Raw genomic sequence first — 20,063 nt, 5'->3', positions numbered from 1 at the left:
GCCTGAAAAGCTGGCTTTCAAGAAAAAGAAGGCAAACAGGAAATTGTTTGCTTAATCTCTGCTCCATACATCATGATACGTGATGCCCTCACTGGCATGTTGGTTTTATCTGTGAAATTTAAATTCTCTGTAAAATGATGAACGGGTTTTTAATAAAGCAGGGAAGTAATTAACCGTTCCTGAGGAGTAATGAAACATCGTCTAGAGGCATACATCTCGGCCTCACAGCCAGGCCGGTAGAGTACACTTTTTTTTTTTTCATGGCTGTACCGTTTTAAAAACAGAATGGAAGGCTTTTACAATACGAGTCCTACAAAGTAGAACGCCTAATATCTAGTTTTCCTATGTGAACCAGAGCAACCATTTAAAACCAAAAGGTTGTGAAATATAAAACTCCAGTGACAGACAGTGTCAGATGCCCTTCCTGGAGCTTTAGCTGCATTACCTCATTTAGTACCCACGACAATCTTCTGAGGTAGCTATTATGACCTCTACTTTTTAAAATGAGAAAACCGATGTTATAAGTGCTTAAATGTCTTGAACAAAGTTGTCCAGCCAGTTACTAAAAAGTTAATATTCAAGCCTACATCCTACTCCAAAGTCTGTTGTAAACCATAGGGCTCTTTTCATTTGAAGATGCTTACCGTGTTCCTCCCAATAAAAGCAGTGATTTACTTAAGCCACTTACACGATTCACCAATCACCTTGGACTGGAAACTATGAAATTATGAAATCACCTTATATTTCCTAAAATCCAAGAAATGATTCCCTCTTGGACATTCCCATATCCATTTGCTAGGAGAGCAGGCGCAAACACAGAAGCCACACAGTTTCTGGAGCAGCTGCACCAGGCCTGATGTACCTATCTCCACATTCTTTATTACGTGAGAAAATCAAGCCCTTAAGTGCTGTGACATTTTTCTTGCATCCAGCCAAATACAATTCACTGCACCAATAAAGGCATCCATTAAAATGTCTGGGACTAGGGGTTTCCCTATAAAACACACACACTTCAACTGGAAAAAGTCTAAACATGCATGTGACAAACAAGCAAAGCTTGTTTAATAACATATGAACATGGCACAAATCCCAGACAATAGAACAGGATGTACAGTGAAATCTAGTTTTCTTTCTGCCCCCCAGAATCCAACTCTCTCAGTTCCACTCCAGAGGCAACTGGTAAGTTTCTCCGTACCTTCTGGCAATTTTCTATGCAAATCAAACCTAAACTGAAGCATGCTCTACACACATTTTCCACCTTGACTTTTCGCCCTATGGATATATTGTCTTTATTTGACAATTGCCCTATAAACAGACATTTAGGTTGCTTCCGGTCCTTTGCTTTTATAAACAATGCTACAGTGCTATGGCACACCAAGCATGGAATGGGAGACAGTGGAAAGAAACTACCCTGACAGGCAGGGTTTTAACACTGACATAGTGTAGAATTAGCTGCTCATGATGATAATAAAAGGCAGACCAACGTTTGGTCATATGTTTATTATTCTTAAATTCCCTACCAACAAGGTATTCCTGTACTGTCTCTCCTTCCTTGGTAAGCAACTGTTTTAGTGAATAACCTTGTACAGACTGTTTTGTGCATATAGTCATGTTTAAATGCATTACGATTTTGATATTAACAAATTGCCACCCAAAGCGGTTATATCAGTATACATTTTCATCAGGAAGAAATAAGAATGCTGATTTTCCTACACTTCCAACAACACTGTGCAATGTTAAACTTCTTGGTACCTTTCCACTCTTACTGGCAGAAATGGTCTCCTGTTTTAATTTACATTTATTTCATTATGCATAGAGCTTAGTATCATTTCAGGTGTTTATAAACTACTCTTCCTATCAACTGCCTGTCCATGTGCTTTGTTCGCTTTTTAAAATAGAACTCGCATGTCATAAAATTCACACATTTAAAGTGTACTATTCAATACTACTTTGTATATTCACATGGCGGTGCAAACATCACCACTATCCTGATCTGCAACATTTTCATCACCCCGAAGTACAGCCAACACAATATTTGCAATCATTCTACATAGCCAACTCTCCCACCCGGCCCCTGCTAACCACAAGTATACTTTATCTTTCTATGGATTTGCTCATTGCTGACATTTCATGTAAATGGAATCATACACTATGTGGCCTTTTGTGTCTGGGTGCTTTCACTTAGCATAATGTCAGGATTCATCCATGGTGCAGCATGAGTCGGTGCTTCAGTCCTTTACATGGCTGACTAATATTCTATCATATGGATATAGCACATTTGTTTCTCCATATATCAATCGATAGACACTTGGTTTGCCTGCTCTTTATGGCTATTGTGAATAATGTCATTAACATCCATGCCAAAGTTTCTGCGTGTGCATGTTTCCATTTCTTTTGGGTATATATGGAGGAATGGAACCACTGCGTCCTTTGGGAACTCAATGTTTAAATATTTGAGTAACGGCCAAACTGCCGCAGCAGCTGCATCTGTTTACATTTCTACCAGCAATGTATGAGGACTCCAATTTCTTCAAATCTAGCCAACACTTGTTGCTGTCTGCATTTATTCTTATAACCATCTAGTGGGTGTGAAGTATGATTTCACTGTGATTTTGATTTGCCTTTAACTGATGGCTAACGATGCTGAGCATCTTTTCATGTGCTTATTGGACACTCATATATTTTCTTTGAAGAAATATCTATTCAATTCCTTTGCCCATTTTTAATTGGGTTATTTAGTTTGTTGTTGAGTTAGAAGACTTTTTAATATAGTCTGGATGCAAGTCCTTTATAGATATGATTTGTAAAAATTTCTCCCATTTAGAGGGTTGTCTCTCCACTTTCCTAATTTTGTCCTCCAAAATACGAAACTTTTTCTTTTTTTAATGAAGACCAATTAACTATTTTTATTTTGTGGCTTGTGTTTCTGGTGTGTCCTATCCTAAGAAACCATTGTCTGATCCAAGGTCACAAATATTTATGCCTGTTTCTTCTAAGAGTTTCATAGTTTTAGCCCTTTCATTGTGGTCTTGATCCACTCTGAGTTTTGTATATGATATGAGCAACGGTTCTAACTACTTTCTTTAGCATGTGGACACCCAGTCGTCCCAACATCATCTGTCGAAAAGACTATTCTTTCCCCATTTAATTGTCATGGCCTCTGAGTTGAAAATCAACTGACCATGAAGTTAAGGTTTTATTTCTGGACCCTCAATTCTATATTATTGTTTACATGTCTGTCGTTTTGTTACTAGCACACTTTCATGATTATTGTAGCTTTGTGATAAGTTTTGTTAACAGGAAGTATGAGCCTTCCAGCTTTATTCTTCTTTTTCAAGATTATTTTGGCTATTCTGGGTCCCTTGCATTTCCATAATAATTTTAGGATCAGCCTATCAATTCATTTTTTTAAAAAAAGCAGCTGGAATTTTCATAGGTATTCATTAAATGTATATCAATTTGGGGAGTATTGTCACCTTTACAATGTTGACTCCCTATCTACAAATATGTGGTATTTTTCCAATTATTTAGGTCTTCTTTATTTTTTTCAACATTATTTATTCCTAAATATTTTATTCTGCTTGATGATATTGTAAAAGGAATTTTCTTCTTTCTTTTTCAGATTATTTACGGCTAGTATAAAGAAATACAATTGATTTTTTTTTTTGTAAATTGATCTTATATCCTGAAACCTTGCTGAATTCATTTATTAGCTCTAATATTTTTGTGCGGATTTCTTAAGATCCACATACAAACTCAATTTATCTCTAAATAGTGATGATGTACTTCTTCCTTTCCAATCTGGATGCCTTTTATTACTTTTTCTTACCTAATTTTCCTGAATAGACCCTCTAGTACAATGTGGACTAGAAGTGATTTTTAAAAAGTCATCCTTTTCTTATTCCCAATCTTACAGGAACAGCTTGCAGTCTTTCACCAAGAAATATGATGCCAGCTGTGAGTTGAGTGTAGATGCCCTTTATCAGGTGGAGGAAGTTTCCTTCTAATCCTAGTTTGAGTGTTTTCATCATGAAAGGGTGCTGAATTTTGTCAAAAATGTTTGCCGTATCTACATAGGTGATCAAATGTTGCTTTTCTTCCCCTTCATTATATCAACATGATATATTACACATACTCATTTTCATATTTGGCACCAACCTTGCATTCCTGGGATAAGTTTCATTTGGTCATGGTGCATAATCATTTTTGTTGTTTCTGGATTTCGTTTGCTGCTATTTAGTTAAGGATTTTTGTACATATATTCAAACGTGGTGTTAGTCTATAGTTTTCCTGTGAGGTCTTTTCTCTGGTTTTGCTATCAGGGTAATATTAGCCTCATAAATGACTTAGAAAGTGTTCCCTATTCTTCTATTTTTTTGGAACAATTTGTGAAGATTTGTGTGAAAACTTTACAAATATGGTAGAATTCATCAGTGGATAGATCTAGTCTTGGGCTAATCGTTTTGGGACTTTTTAAAATTACAAATTAAATCACTTAACTTGTGAGAAGTCTACTCAGATTTTCTATTTTTTTTCTTAAATGAGTTTTGATAGTTTGTGTTTCTATGAAATTCTAGGAATCTGTCCATTTCAACAAGATTATCTAATTTGTTGACATACAATTGTTCACAGATTCATGTCATTTAAGTAAATGTCTATCTCAATTTTATTATGATTTTTATAATGAATTAAACATTGAAGTTTTGAAGTATCTTTTCAATATTCATGAAAATGCTCATATTAATAAATTCCCTAATACAGAACCATTCTTATTTCCCACTTGTCTTCCATTTTTCTTTTAGCATATTGACATATTCTATTTGATTACATTTTGTTTAAGGTGTTTGCTTTGAAATTCAAGTGTGATTGGTCTATAGTTTTCTTTTTTATGCTATCTTTTTTGAGTTTTGATATTGAAAATATAATGGGTTTATAAAAAAATTGCAAAGTTTTTATTTTATGTCTATGTTCTGGGAAATTTTAAATTAAAATAAATTTTTCTATTGCTTGAATATTTAGAAAAATTCACCAGGGAATGTTCCTAGGCCTAGTATTTTTTAAGTGGCAGCTCTTAGATAACTTTTATAACTATCTCCCATGGATTTTCATTCTCTCTGTTTTCAGTTGATTTCAAGAAGGTAATATGTAAGAAATTCTATTACTATGTTATTTTAAATGAGAAACAGTCTCCATAAAGGCTTTCAACTTAGGAGTGTTGGAACCTTTCTTCTTTAGAGCTTATCCAAAATCTCTATAAGTTCCACTCCTAGAGATGCCTATTCAGTAGGGCTGGAGAGGAGCCCAAGTTTTTGTGTTTTGTTTGTTTGTTTGTTTGTTTGTTTTTAGCTTTAACAAGGGTCACAGGCAATTCTAGTACACTTGTCAAACTTTCTAATTTTTCTTTCAGATCTGGTATTTTGACTTTATGTCTTATGATAGCTTCTTTAAAAAGAATAGAGTACCTAATGCGATAGAAGCCATCCACTGACACTATGAGACATTTCCATAAATTTCTGCTCATTGATACCTCTTATAATTTTCAAAAAAAATATATAGAAAAAGACTTGTACTAACTTAGAATCACTTCATCTATTATCTCCCTACTCCTGCCTCTACCATCGACACAAACATGCACACATGCTCAAAAATATGCACATGTGCACACTTGCGCACACATACTCACATATGCATACTCACATGTACATGAATTTGAAAGTGCAAAGACACATGTGTACACATGTGCATAATGCTCATATGCACACTCATCCATGCACAAGACATTCACATGTACACACACACTTATATCTTTCTTCTAAAAAGGTATAGTGAAAAAGAACAAGGGTTTTGGTCAGACCTTGGCCCGAGTCCTGGCAGTGCCAATGACTGGTCATAGGACTTTTCTGACTGACCCTCAGTCATATTATTATTATAAGCCCTGCCTTACTAGATAATAGTGAGAATCAAGATATAAAGTCATCTGTAAGCACTCTGTAGCTAAAAAAATAAAACAAAATAAAATAAAATAAACTCTACTTAATTGTGTATTCCCATACAACGATGTTATTTTTTCAAGAGACTTGTTTTTCTTTACAAAACCATTCAGTGTGATTTAGATATCTGGTAGTACCTGTCTCTTATAGATGAAAAATTGAAGGCGCAGAGAGTTTTAACTTAACCTATAAAGCAAGCATGGTGGAATTTGTGTTCTAATCCTGTTCTCTTACCTCTGGGAGCCTTGCTCTAAACATCATCAGTGTTATATTGCACCTTCTGGAGCGACCGTGCTGATGCCATAAGGATACTGCACTCAGATGGCAATTTAAATCTAACCAGTTTTAGCTTTTAAAAAATTGGCTTAAGACAATAAATGGAAATACTTACTATAGATGTGACTCAGAGGACTACAGAGCTCTCTGCTATACCTCTGTTTCTTCTGAAAGCCCCCCAAAATAATTAAATAGAGAGGTATGAAAAATGTATTGGTGGAGCATATAAAATTATACTGCCCATATGTTTGAATTTGAAGGTACGCTACCTAGAGAAGGCTCAGAGTTGCAAAGCATGAGAAATCTATTGCTTTGTTCTCTTGCCCAGAATAGCATTCATTCTATTTTAAATGTCACCAAAGTATATATATGTCAAAAGAAAGATACTCAATCAAATTGGCAATGACTCAGTGATCAGCACTGGGCAGAAATTATTCTATGAGATATCTGCCATGCAAATTGATGGGGAACTTAACAAAGATGATATCTCATGTCTCATCAGACATCACAGTAATTTCTCAGAGGCAAAAATGTGCCTATAAAAGAAAACTACAAGTTCTTTTGAGGTTATATGAATGATCCCACTACCTAGAACAGATTTTGCTCACAATTTGTAGAAAGTTTCTAAACATTCTATTTTGCATTGTGATGATTAATTTTATGTGTTAACACGACTGGGCACAAGGTGCCCAGATATTTGTTTACTCGTGTTTTTCTGGGTGTGTCTGCGAGGATATTTCTGGATGAGATTAACATCTGAACTGGTGGAATGAGTAAAGCAGATTACCCTTCTCTGTGGGGTGGGCTTCAGCAGAACAAAAGGCTAAGTGAGAGAATTCTCTACCTAACTTTCTTTGAGCTGTGACATAGGTACTCTGCCTTCGGACTCGGACTCAGATTAGAACTTATACCACTGGCTCCCCTGGGTCTCAGGCCTTCAGATTTGGACTAGAACCTTACCATTGTCTCTCCAGTGTATGCACTTCAACTACTGGTTCCATTTCTCTGGAGAACTCTGATTAACACATGGATTGATGCAAAACTCTCTTATCGCCATTCGAGAAAACAAAATAGAAGAAATAGCTGTAGATGTTCAAGGCAAAGAATTCCAAAACAAAGTTAATTTAAAAGGCAAGACGAGTTTTAAGTGTGGAAATAAACTGCACACTCTTTGGAAGCCAATTCGTTTACAAGAATAAAATATGTACAGAAAGAAAATATGGGTCTGCTAAGAATAAGAATATTTTTACAGCACTTTAGAGTTTACGAAGCACTTTTCCCTACATCATCTCATTTAATCCTAAGCACAACTGTGAAAAAACAAGAAAAACAAATATCGTCACCATTTTTTAGACAGCAGCTGGGTTTAGAGGTGTTGGCTAGTCTGACTCCAAAGAGTCTTAAAAGCAAATAAATGGAGCAGGAAAGTGTACAAAAGCTATAAGAAATAAAACATTCTCTAGAATGCTTTTCTACCTTCAAATTTGATTAAAAAATATTGAGAACACTGATTTTCAAACTTGGCTATGCACTGGAATCACCTACGGAGTTGTAAAAACACTGATGCCTGGATTCCATACTCAGTGAATCTGACTTGACTGATCTGGGCCACAGGCTGGGTATGATCATTTTGGAAGGCGATCTAGGCAACTATAATTTGTAGGGGTTTAGGATCCACTGGCCTACAATGTCACACTAGGTCTTAGAATCAAGATCTTCATCATCTCTGTTACTGAATTTAAAATGCAGATATATTTTAATGCTCAGAGGAAATCTAAAGAATTGAAATTTTCTTTCATTCGTGGAATATGTCATGGCATTTTAGGAAATCAGACATGAGTTCTACATCCACGAATTCACAGCATAGTGAAAGAGACAGGCGAGTATTCCAGTAGTTCTATGACAATTTAGTACATGTCTTACTTACAATGTGCTATAAATTTCAGAAAGCAAATGGTTGATTTAGATGCTGAGAGAGGTTGGGAAATGCCAAAAAGAAAATGGTTGTGGAGCTGGACTCTAAAAGATAAGTCAGAGTGCCAGGGTAGGACATATGAGATGTACGGGGTGGAGGCAGGGTAGGATTGCAAATGATAAAGAAAACTGGTGAGGAGAAGGGAAAGTAATCCGATCAGGGCTAAATGACAAGTAGAGCCATAGAACAAGAAGAGACCAGGCTGGAGAGGTGGGTTCATTCGTTCATTTCTGATTTCACATAATAGGTTCATATGGTGTCCAAATGTCTATTTAATAGAGTTTAATTCCTGGTTCCTAACTCTCAAATCCCTGTTGGTAGTTTTCGGTACATCGTTTCCACAGCAATTTTAAGAATATACACACTTACTGTGTACAATTCTCAGCTTACAGGGAAAGACATTCAAAATATGGAATTGTAATTCTCTCATATTCGCCCTTAATTTTTATGTGAGCCTCAATTCTATCAGGTAGAGGCACTCGATGTCACCTAAGTTAACAATGTACCAACGCGCACGTGTGCACACACACACACACACATGCAGAGTTTTCCTAGATAGCATCCAAGTTCTAGAAATTTTAATTTACTTGGTCTCGATCTTCGAGAAAGGAGGATGGCGACATTTGGTCTGAGCTATCATCCATTCAATCTGGGGGTCCCAGAAAATTCTTCCCACCTGCTTCCCCTCCTGCCCGCTCCCTGTTCTCTAGCTCTTCTCCCTCCTCATTCTCCTCCTCCTCTCAACCCCCCGCACACTTCCAGATTCTAGGATCAGACCTTGGAGGCTCCTGAACTCTGCTAAGCTCTGAGGAAATTCAGAAACTCAGGCCTTTTGCACTTCTGTGCTGTTCTGAGGAACAGAGGAACCACTTACACCCCCCACCACCTTCCTGCAACTCAGGGAGAATTCTCTGAGGCCAGCTCAGGTCTGCAGCCCATGCCAGAATTATGAAGTGGTGGCCTGTGTATGTGTTTTATGTGGCCACACATTGTTTTTGTTTGTTCCTTATTTGTTTGCTTTTAAATGTGAGCTAGTTATCAACATATAAACTTAGGATATTGCTAATAAAACCTAGATTTCTAGCACCTCTCGAATAATCAAATCTGGCACTACTGGGCCTATAATCTCACATGGCAATAATTGGCTGGAGCTAGTCATCTGAGCATGAATTCTCCACTCTGATTGTTCCCAAAGGGCCCATGGCATCCATTCACATTACTGGCCTATTACCTGTAGGTATTTAAATTTTACCTTCTGTCATAAACACATCACACAACTTTCTCTATTCTAGGCCCTTGCTTCTTCCATAAACTCTATTTGAGAAATGATTTACACATCCTCGGCCATTTTTCAACTCTTATTAACAACCATAACCTGTCCCAAGAACTCACAAGATCTTTCCCTCCAGGTACCTCTTCCCACTCCCCCTCCCACCTCCCCTAGTCCAGGGAGTAGTGTCTAGCCCTGAGTTGATGCCAAATCCCACTCTCAGTTCATCTGAATTTACACAGCGCTATCGAATGGTCTATGGACTTGTATTTGCCCTTTCTGTTTCTCCGAGAGGACGTAGGCATTTGAAGCTTCCAATGGCCAGAAAAATGGTTGGTTTTTCTCTCCCGGACTCTCCTTTCCTTCAGGTAAAAGGTATACAGTGCCTGAGCTCTTGGCTAAAAGAATAAAGGCAACAGGGTAAAAGGAAGTAGGAAAAAATGAGTTTAAGCAAAATAAGTCAGACAAAAGAAGTCAAGAGCCATATGATTTCACTCATACGTGGGATATAAAACTGAAAGCAACAAAGAAATAAGACAAACAAGCAAAAACCCATAGACACAGACAACAGTTTAGTGTTGACCAGAGGGAAAGGGGGAGGTAGGAGGTAGATAAGGGTAAAGGGGGTCAAATAGATGATGATGGAAGGAGATGCGATTTTGGGCAGTGAACTCATAATGCAATATTTATATGACATTGTGAAACTGTACACTTGAAACCTATATAACTTTATCAATTATCCAATATCACCCCAAAATTTTTTGCAAGTTAGTATATTATTTATAATATATAGATTATTTAAAATAATCAAATAGTATATACATGTTTCACATATCCCTTTTATACAACATAAGCAGATATATATTTGCATATATTTTTTCCTTCAATTTCTTTTGTTTCATTTAACGACCTATCTTAAAAACTGTTCCACACCTATGTCTGTATATATAATTTTTATCAACTGAATAATATTCCAATACGTAGATATGCCATAATTCATTAACCCAGCCTCCTGCTGGCAAATGAAAAATTTCCCATTTCTTACACTAAACATCCTAACAAGGTTCTCTCCATGTATATACAAATATATCTACTAGAAAAATCCTTATAAGTGGTACTAACAAGTCAAAGGATCGGTGGCTTTTAAGTTTTGATAGGTATTACCAAACTAGTCATCAAAGAAAGCTATACCAATCACAATGCCTTTGACAAAGAGCATACCTGTTTCTCCATATATTTACCAACATGTCATATTTTTATTTTATCTTTTGCAATCTGATAAGTCAAAAGTAGAATGTAGTTTTTCTTTCATTCTCTCTTTCTATAAACATGAGAGGATTTAAACAGTACATGAGGCCAAATATGTGATCGGTGGTAGGTAGAGCAAGCATATGGCCTTTGTCTATCTTCCCCATATGTCTCATCACCTTGCTTTTTTGTCTTTACAGGCTTATCGACTAGTCAACAAAAGTGCCACTTCAGGAGCATCTACTCAGAGGAACGGTTGCCGTCATCCTTACTCCAGCACTCCAGAACGCCCACTATAGGCAAGCTCTGTCCAGATACGTCCTTTGGCAACAATCAGAACTCTGTTTTACAGAAATGACTCTGGAAGATTGATTAGAAAGGCAAGAGAATGAAGGCAGGGCAGATCAGGTAGATGGCATCCGAGGGAAGAGAAGAAGCCCTAAAATATGTCAGAAGAGGGACTAGAAAGGAGAGATGACATCTGGAGACTTTTTAAGGACAGAAACTCATCGGAACGCAGTAACTACTTTAATAGGAGGGCAGAGAAAGAGGGAGGTTTTGAGAGGGTGCTAAGACTGTTATCTTATACTGCTATGTCAATTATGAAGCCATTAACCAATTCAACATGCACAGAAAGTGGAAGAGAATTGCTTTACTTTATGGAGGATAGTTAATCTGCTTTTGAACATTTTGAGTTTAAGATGCATATAAAATATCCAAGTGGAGAGGCTCAGGAATCATTTCAAAATTAGGGTCTGCAATGCAAGAGAAAAGAGAAGTGATATGTATTTAAAACCTTATATAAGAAAAAATAGGTTTAAAGAAATCAGCATAAGTTCTATATTTAAACATATCGATGCAAAAGAAGATAAAATAGAAGTCTTGAAGAAAAAAATGCCTGAGGGATTGTACTGAACTAGAATCATATAAGTTTACATACTTTTATTAAACACTTTTAAAGTTTTCCATCTTGCGACTGTGTCTATAAAACAAGGACAATAAAGGAAACAATTACTTCAATAAGCACAATAAAAAATGCCTTCACACAAAGACTTCCACAATCACAAGGCAAGCATGGGTGTGTATTCTCTCCCTCTCACATCCCTCCCTGAAAAGGAGACAACAATAGCTACATTTTCATAAAATCTTGGAGCAGAGAGAGCCATTTCTAAGCAGAACATAAAAGTAGAAATCTTAAAGAAAAAGATTTGACTCCCTGAAAATGAAAAGCTCATGCATGACTATGATTAAGCATTAAAAAATAGCAGGCAGATGATTACATGGATAAACATGTGCAAAATATGACGAAGAGTTAGAATCTTCAATATATAACAGAACTTTTACCAATGAACAAGAGAAAAATGACAACTATGCCCCAACTCATACCACCTTCCTCTGCTTCCTTGCTACCCAGCGGTGCTGAGGTTTCGATATGCCTCATCCCCAAGGCAGCCAAGTAATGAAAACATCTGCTCTCCCTACCTCACAAAGCTGTTAAAGGAATTAAATGAACGATAAATGTGAAAATGCTTTGAAAACTGTAAAGATTCATTCAAATGTTAGTGCTTCATCTTACTGTTTACGAACAGTTATTAAAGGTATTTCACTCTCCAGATCCTTCAGAGAGAAGCCATGGGCTTGGAGGACTGTGAACTTTGTCACTTTTTTAGCACCTGCCTGGTCTGTTTTATGTTTCAGAAAAAGATTTAATTGTTCTACCTGTCTTCTCCCCTAAGATTGGCACGTGGTTTTATGAAAGACCGTGTAAACATGTTTTCTCAGACTCCACTGAAAGATGGTGGCGTGCTCTGGTTCTCCATCAAGGAGAAAAAGCTGAGTACTCAAAAGGCAGAATGTTGAAAAGGTCACAGTAGTAGTGCTCGCTTTCCTAATTTATATACCTTCTTCCAATTCATGAAACCTGAGTGGCAAATGGAAAAACGCAGGACAACCACCACTGCCTAAATCAGAGAGCACTGTGGAAAAGCGGGAACAGATGTCAAATCATCTTTCTCCCAGCTAGAATCCTGAGATCTTCCTCAGGTGCTACAGTCAGTACGAAACCTTAACAATACCCATATTTTACACTGTTCTTTCTTGAATGTATTTCTAGTCTGCCATCCAAAATAAAGAATTTTCACCATTCCACTGAACAGTGCTTCTCAGTGCTAGAGAAGAGACTTGTTTCTACAATAAAGGTTATGAAGAAAATATGAAAAAATAGCACCCTTAGAGTTCCCTGACAACAGAGTCCTCCTATAAATCTACCCTAAATCACAAAGGAAAAATGGTTTTCAATTTACATGTATTTCTACCCGTCCATATTCCACGTAGGAATTACAGTGACAGGTTCCATCACTTCCAAGTGGCCTCACCAGTGACCATGTCTTATGGACACCACTGTAAGGCCATACCACTGAAGGGATGTACTAACCTGTTCCTGTCGCTTTCATCCTCACTCTCAGCCCATTTATAAGGCTTCAGGCCCTTAAAGCTACCGCTCACTCTATAACAAAGTATTCATGCCAGGTGAATGGAGAGGCAGAAACGGAAAGGACTGGGCCCTAAAACACTTCTCGAGTGAGTAGCTCATGTAGGTGGCTGCAGCCCCTTTCTGTGCTGTTTCCTCATTCAAGGGATCCTCTCCTTATAACCTCGCCCACTTCAAGGAGCCAAATTTCCTCCTCCTCTCCCACATTTAAATCAATGCGCGGCTTCTCCCCTGACTCTTTTTGACTTGGGAGTTGAAGATGCTGTCCTCTATTAAATAAAATTCCAGATAAAGGAAATATTAGGGGGCTAAATTCTACATTAGGGGTCTATAGCCCCAGAATTACACCAGTACACAGCAGCCTCTTCTACCTCAGTATGTGACAGGACCAGCTGAGCAGAGTGACTAAAAGTCCAGACCCTCAGTACACATGCAGGTGGCCCACCTCAGTAGATACATGCTTTGGGGTGAGTCACCTCATTGAACCGTAATTCCCCCATCTGGGGACGAGATAGCATCTATTTATAAGTGTGTTCCTTGCTTTCTGTGGAATAATCCTTGTAAAACTTTTCCCTGTTATGTGGTATGAGTTTTATAAATTATTAATAATTGTTATGGTTTGAATTGTGTCCCCAATTCATGTACTGCAGTCCTAATCTCTGGTACCTCAGAATGTAACCTTCTTTGGAAATGTAAAGACTTTATCTGGTCTTTACAAGGGTAACCAAGTTAAAATAAGGTCACCAATATGACTGGTGTCCTTATAAAAAAGGTAAATTTGGAGACAGGGAGGAGGCATAGAGAGAATGCCAGATGAACACACCCAGGGAGAGACGGCCACCCACACGCCAAGGAGAGTGGCCTGGAACAGCTCCTGCCCCCACAGCCCTCAGAGGGAACCAACCCTGCTGACACACCTTGATTTCAGACTTCTAACCTCCAGAATTGTGACACGATAAATTTTGTTTAAGGCACGCAGACGGTTGTACTTTGTTACAGAAACCCTAGCAAACTATTACAATAATCATCTGTAATAAATCTGACTGCATAATATACATCTCTTTTTGGTCATTATGTATGCTTGGAGATCCCAGAAAACAGGGTATATAAAAATAATTGTAGTCTGTTTGGGAGGTCGGGGTATCCATGTCTATCAAGTTACAGGCAGGTAAAGAGAAATATTAAATAGGGTAGCCATATAATTTATCACCCAAACTGGGATAATTTTGAGGATGAAAAGGGACATTAATAAATAGACTCGACACATTATTAGTAAGCGTCAAAACAAGACAAACCAGGAATTGTGGTCTCCCTAGCAATAGAGCACAAGGATGTATATGCCCCCCTAACCTCCATCAGCTGAGTCTGCTAACACATGATTCACTAGTTCCACTAGAGTAATCTCGTTAATTTAACTATAGCTATCAATTAGCTTGCAAAAATATGAGTTAAGTTCAGAATAATATCAGCCCAAGTTAATTACCTCCATGTAATTGACTTTGACATTTTGTTCATTTCCAAAATATCCTGAGGCTGACGGAGCTTAAGTTCAGAGATTTGGACAAATTTCAGGGTAGGTAAGTGTATACCCATCCATGATCTATCACTTTCTAATTCTCTAACTTGGAATGAAAGAACAAGACAGGAAGGTGCTCAAAGTAATACACATTCCATCTCAGAATCAGATCACTGGCAAACTGAGGGAACGAGTTGAGGGCGGTCATTATTTAGGGGAGAGAAAGTTGTTAGCTCAGAAAATTCCTTCCCCCTCCTGAGCAAAGAACAGTTAGTATGCCCCGGGCATTGTTTCCCTGGCTTGGGTTCCTCCCCGCTCACCTTGATTGCCACATGGCCACCTCTGTACAAAGGGGACCGCTCTAAATTGGAGATGGCTGTGAGTAAAATATTCACTCTCCATATTAATTGATCTTTTAAATTAATCACTTCATTTAGAATCCATTCAACCTAGTAGAGATGAGCATTCATCATACTAGGAAGACCCTCAGCTCTGAGAGAACATCCACAGCTGGTAATTAGTGTATTAACTGGCTCAGGAGTCTTTAAATGAGAGTGAAGCCATTTTTATGAAGTTAAAATGCCATGCAACATTAAAAAGTTAAATAACCTTGGTTCGCAAAGTGAACCTATTTGGAAAACTTTTTTAAAAATTTTATATTAGTTTCAGGTATACAGTACAGCGGTTAGACATTTATATAAGTTATGAAGTGATCCCCCCAATTACTCTAGCACCCATCAGGAAAACTCTTGAGTCAGTTAATTTTAATACTGATAAGGAAGAGATTAATGAATGGACCTTCCCAAAACTCATAACTGCCCTCTGCCTATGGAGGGGCAATGTAGTATAGCGGAAGGATGTGTCTTGCAGTAAGCAAACCGAGACTCTGCCATTTTCTAGAAGTAAGTTCTGTCTTGGTTCTGAGCCTTTGTGTCTACATCTGTAAAATAAGGCAAGGAATATTTTTCCTTCTTAATTTGTAGGGCTCTTATGAAGATTCAGTGAGATAAAGCATATGAAACTTCATAAAATAAGAACTCTCTCATAGTTAATTGGATTATTACAGGATTTTTTGAAAGCACGATAGTTATTTATAAACCTTAATAAGTAATTGTTGGAATGCTGAAATGAATGCAATGCTCCCATCCTAGTCAATTGATAAAGCGAAGGTATAGTCGATAAAAAACCACAAACTCTCGTAACCTCCCCTACCCTCACCAAACTCACCATAAATATAGCACTATTAATGAATGACACATCTCAAGAAAAGGACTTCAGTAAAGGTCACATGTGACCGAGCAGGTCTGCCAAGAACTGCCTGAGCAGCAACGTCCAACAGTGAAAGGATGTATACGATGTGCCACAAAACATTTAAAGCTTTAATAAAAACAGGAAATTAATGTTTTAATAAAAGTGTTATGCTTCAAACCAATAAGTAGGCTGCAAATGATAAAATAGTAATGAGTAGAGAAGGTGACAAAATTTAAACACATTGTAGAAATAATCAATTATAACTGGGTTAACTGAGTAACTGATTACAAAAGTCCAGATTCTAGTTCATTGAGCAAGTTTATATTGCTTATTAAAAGTTTTTCATTAAAGCAGAAAGCAAAATTGTTTTTCCCCAGTGTTGTGAAAAAAACACAAGCATGTTTTCTTCCATTCCCAAAAAAACCCTTTTCTTGCCATGTTATTCTTAATCAATGCATTCTGATCACATTGAAAATGGCCCTTATACTCAGAATGAGAGCTTAAATGTTAGCACCATATGAATCTTGTGCTGTAATGAATATCATTAATACTAAGAATCTAATAACAGCTTATTATCAGAATAATAATTCCATTAACAGCTTTTAATGGGATTATGCTAACTCTAAATGTGATTCTAATACAAACTATTCCAAAACAAGTGCCATTTTCATATAATCACTCCCTTGGAATACAGCAAAATGATAGCCTCAGCGTATAACTCCTGAATTTACTGTAAATTCCCTTTTGTAACTTTCCTGGACATTACTAACCAAAGAGCATTAGAGCCAGGAAGTTCCTTAGGATCATTTAGTTCATCTTCCTCATTCTGCAGGTCAGAAAGGATTCCATTCATAATGAAATTAAAATTTAAAAAGGATGGTCTGTAAATAAACGAGCTTGTTGAAATGCTGTAAGGCTAGTAGCCTAGCAGAAGTGCCTGTGGGTTGGAAGGCTGGTGGTGTTAATAGCAGACAAAGGACATCATGGCTTTGGGTCCCATAGGAGCAAATAGATGTGCATTAAAACAAACAAAAAAAAACAAATAAAATATTGAAAATAGGCTAAGAGTTTAATTGCAAAATATGGGGAAATAAGGGACTGGGGCTAGACAAATGCTTTCTATCAGTTTATCTATCTATCTATCTATCTACCTACCTACCTACCTACCTACCTATCTCCTTATGTAATCCTTTCAAGAAGCCTTTTACACCATGGGGAGACTAAGCCTTAGTGGTATTAAAAATCCTGCCCAATGACATAAAACTAATGAGTTCAAGACTAAGATTTGGAGCCAGTGTTCTTCCCATCACAACATGCTGCCTGGCTCACTGTTGAGAGTTCATGCAAAGGCCTTGCCTTTGCACTACTTTATTTTTAGATTTTCTCTTCACTCCCTCTCCCTACTCTCATCCACAAAGAAAGCCACAATATTTTTTATATGTATTCTTAAATATATATGTATATTTGAAAATACGTGTCCTGATATATTGTGCATGTGTGTTTTATCTATAAATGAATTACTTTATAGATTACACATGGTTACTATTTTCCATTTAATACCGTGATTTTTTAACATTCATGTCGCCATATGTACATCTAGATCATTTCTTGTGACAAGTGAACAGTATTCGATGATATAAATCTACCATCAATTTCCCCAATGATGGACACCTATGGATCCACAAAGCAGAATTATCTAAAGACACCCACAGTTTATTAGGCCTTTGCCAATTGATTTTGTTCAACCTCACTATTTTATAGATGATAAAAATGAAGGAAAACTATCTAAGAAAGTCCATAAGAACTAGCATTAAGCAACACTATCAGTTCACAAGGCGATCATTAAGAAACAGAATTTACCTTCCTATTAGGAACTGCTAAATGCAGAGAGATCACTGAAATCTAGTGATACTGAAAAATAAATGTAAAGTGTCTTTGGAGTCTGGTGTCATGCACGTAGGCATAGATACACTTAGTTATGCAGACTGGCAGAGACCTAGGTGAAGAAAAGATAGAGGTCCAGGCTCCCTGACGGTGTGTGACTGTGAACTTAGGCACCTTCCTTAGTTTACTGTACGGGGTAATAGCATGAATCTGGAGCTAGACTGCCTCAGTCCAAGTGTCAGCTTTACCAATCAAGAGCTCTGTGAGTCTGGGAAAGCTGCTTAAATCCTGGATGCCTCAGTTTCCTCATGGGGTAAAATGAGGATTGAGTTAATATTTGTAAATACTAAAAGCTGTGCCTGGGGGCATAGGAAGTGATCTGTAAGTGTCTGTAGAGTTGCCTTTTTTTAATCCTCTATAAATAAGAGCTTCCACATTTACAAAATACTATCTACCTCCCATGCATTTTATGAGGGGGATAAATAAATGCATTAAGTACTGGCATACCTCAGATGTTGCGGATTTGATTCCAGACCACTGCAATAAAGCAAATATCACAATAAAGTGAATCACACAACTTTTTTGGTTGCCCAGTGCATATAAAAGTTATGTTTACACTATTAAGTGTGCAATAGCATTATGCCCAAAAAATGCACATACCTTAATTTTTAAAATATTTTATTGCTAAAAACTGGTAGCCATAATCTGAGCCTTCAGAGCTGTAATTTCTTTTTTCCTGGAGAATGGTCTTGCCTCGATGTTGATGGCTGCTGACTGATCAGGGTGGTGGTTGCTGAAGGTTGGGGCTGTTGTGGCGATTTCTTAAAATAAGACAACAAGGAAATTTGCCACATCAACTGACTCTTATTATGAATGATTTCCCTGTAGCACATGATGCTGTTTGACAGCATTTTACTCACAGTAGAACTTGTTTTCTAAATTGGAGTCAATCCTCTCTAACCCTACTGCCGCTTTATCAACTAAATTTATGTAGTATTCTCAATCCTTTGTTGTCATTTCAATAATCTTCACCAGAAGATTTCATCTCAAGAAACCCCTTTCTTTCCTCATCCATTTGAAGCAACTCCTCATCCATCAAAATTTTATGAAATCATGACAGTTCAGTCACATGTTCAGGCTCTACTTCTAATCCTAGTTCTCTTGCTATTTCCACCACATCTGCAGTTACTTCCTCCACTGAAGTCTCGAGCCTGCAAAGTCATCCATGAGTTGGAACCATCTTCTTCAAACTTCTCTTATGTTGATATTTTGACCTCTTCCCATGAATCACAAATGTTCTTAACGGCATCCAGAATGGTGAATCCTTTCCAGAGGTTTTTGATTCACTTTCCCACATCCATCAGAGCAATCTCCACCTATGGCAGCCGTAGCCTTGTGAAATCTATTTCTTAAATAATAAGACTTGAAAGTCAAAATGACTCCTTGATCTGTGGGCTGCATATAGATGTTTTGTTAGCAGGCATGAAAACCACATTAATCTCGTGCACCTCCATCAGAGCTCTTGGGTGACCAGGTGCAGTGTCAATGAGCAGTACTATTTTGAAAGGACTCTTTTTTTCTGAGCAGTAGGTCTCAACAGGGGACTTAAAATATTCAGTAAATGTTATAAACAGATGTGCTGTCATCCGGGCTTCGTCATTCCATTTATAGAGCAGAAGTAGAGTAGATTTAGCATACTTCTTAAGGGTCTAGGATTTTCAGAATGATAAATGAGACTGGCTTCAACTTAAAGTCACCAGCTGCTTTAGCCCCCAACAAGAGAGTCACCTTGTCCGTTGAAGCTTTGAAGCCAGGCGTTGACTGTTCCTCTCTAGCTATGAAATTCCTAGATGGCATCTTTCGATAGACAGCTGTTTAGTCTACATTGAAAACCTGTGGTTTAGTGCAGCCACCTTCATGAATCATCTTGCTGCAGCTTCTACATCACTGCTTGCTGCTTCACCTTGCGCTTTTGTTATGGAGACGGCTTCTTTTCTTAAACCTCATGAACCAACCTCTGCTAGCTTCAAACTTCTCTTCTGCAGCTTCTTTGCCTCTCTCAGCTTCCACAGACTTGAAGAGAATTAAGGGTCTTGCTCTGGATTAGGCTTTGGCCTAAGGGAATATGGTAGCTGGTTTGATCCTCTATCTAGACCATTAAA

The sequence above is a fragment of the Pteropus medius genome, unplaced genomic scaffold (genome assembly GCF_902729225.1).
Source record: "Pteropus medius unplaced genomic scaffold, Ma_sr-lr_union100, whole genome shotgun sequence".
In the NCBI taxonomy this organism is placed as follows: domain Eukaryota; kingdom Metazoa; phylum Chordata; class Mammalia; order Chiroptera; family Pteropodidae; genus Pteropus; species Pteropus medius.
Note: the sequence above shows the minus strand (reverse complement) of the source record.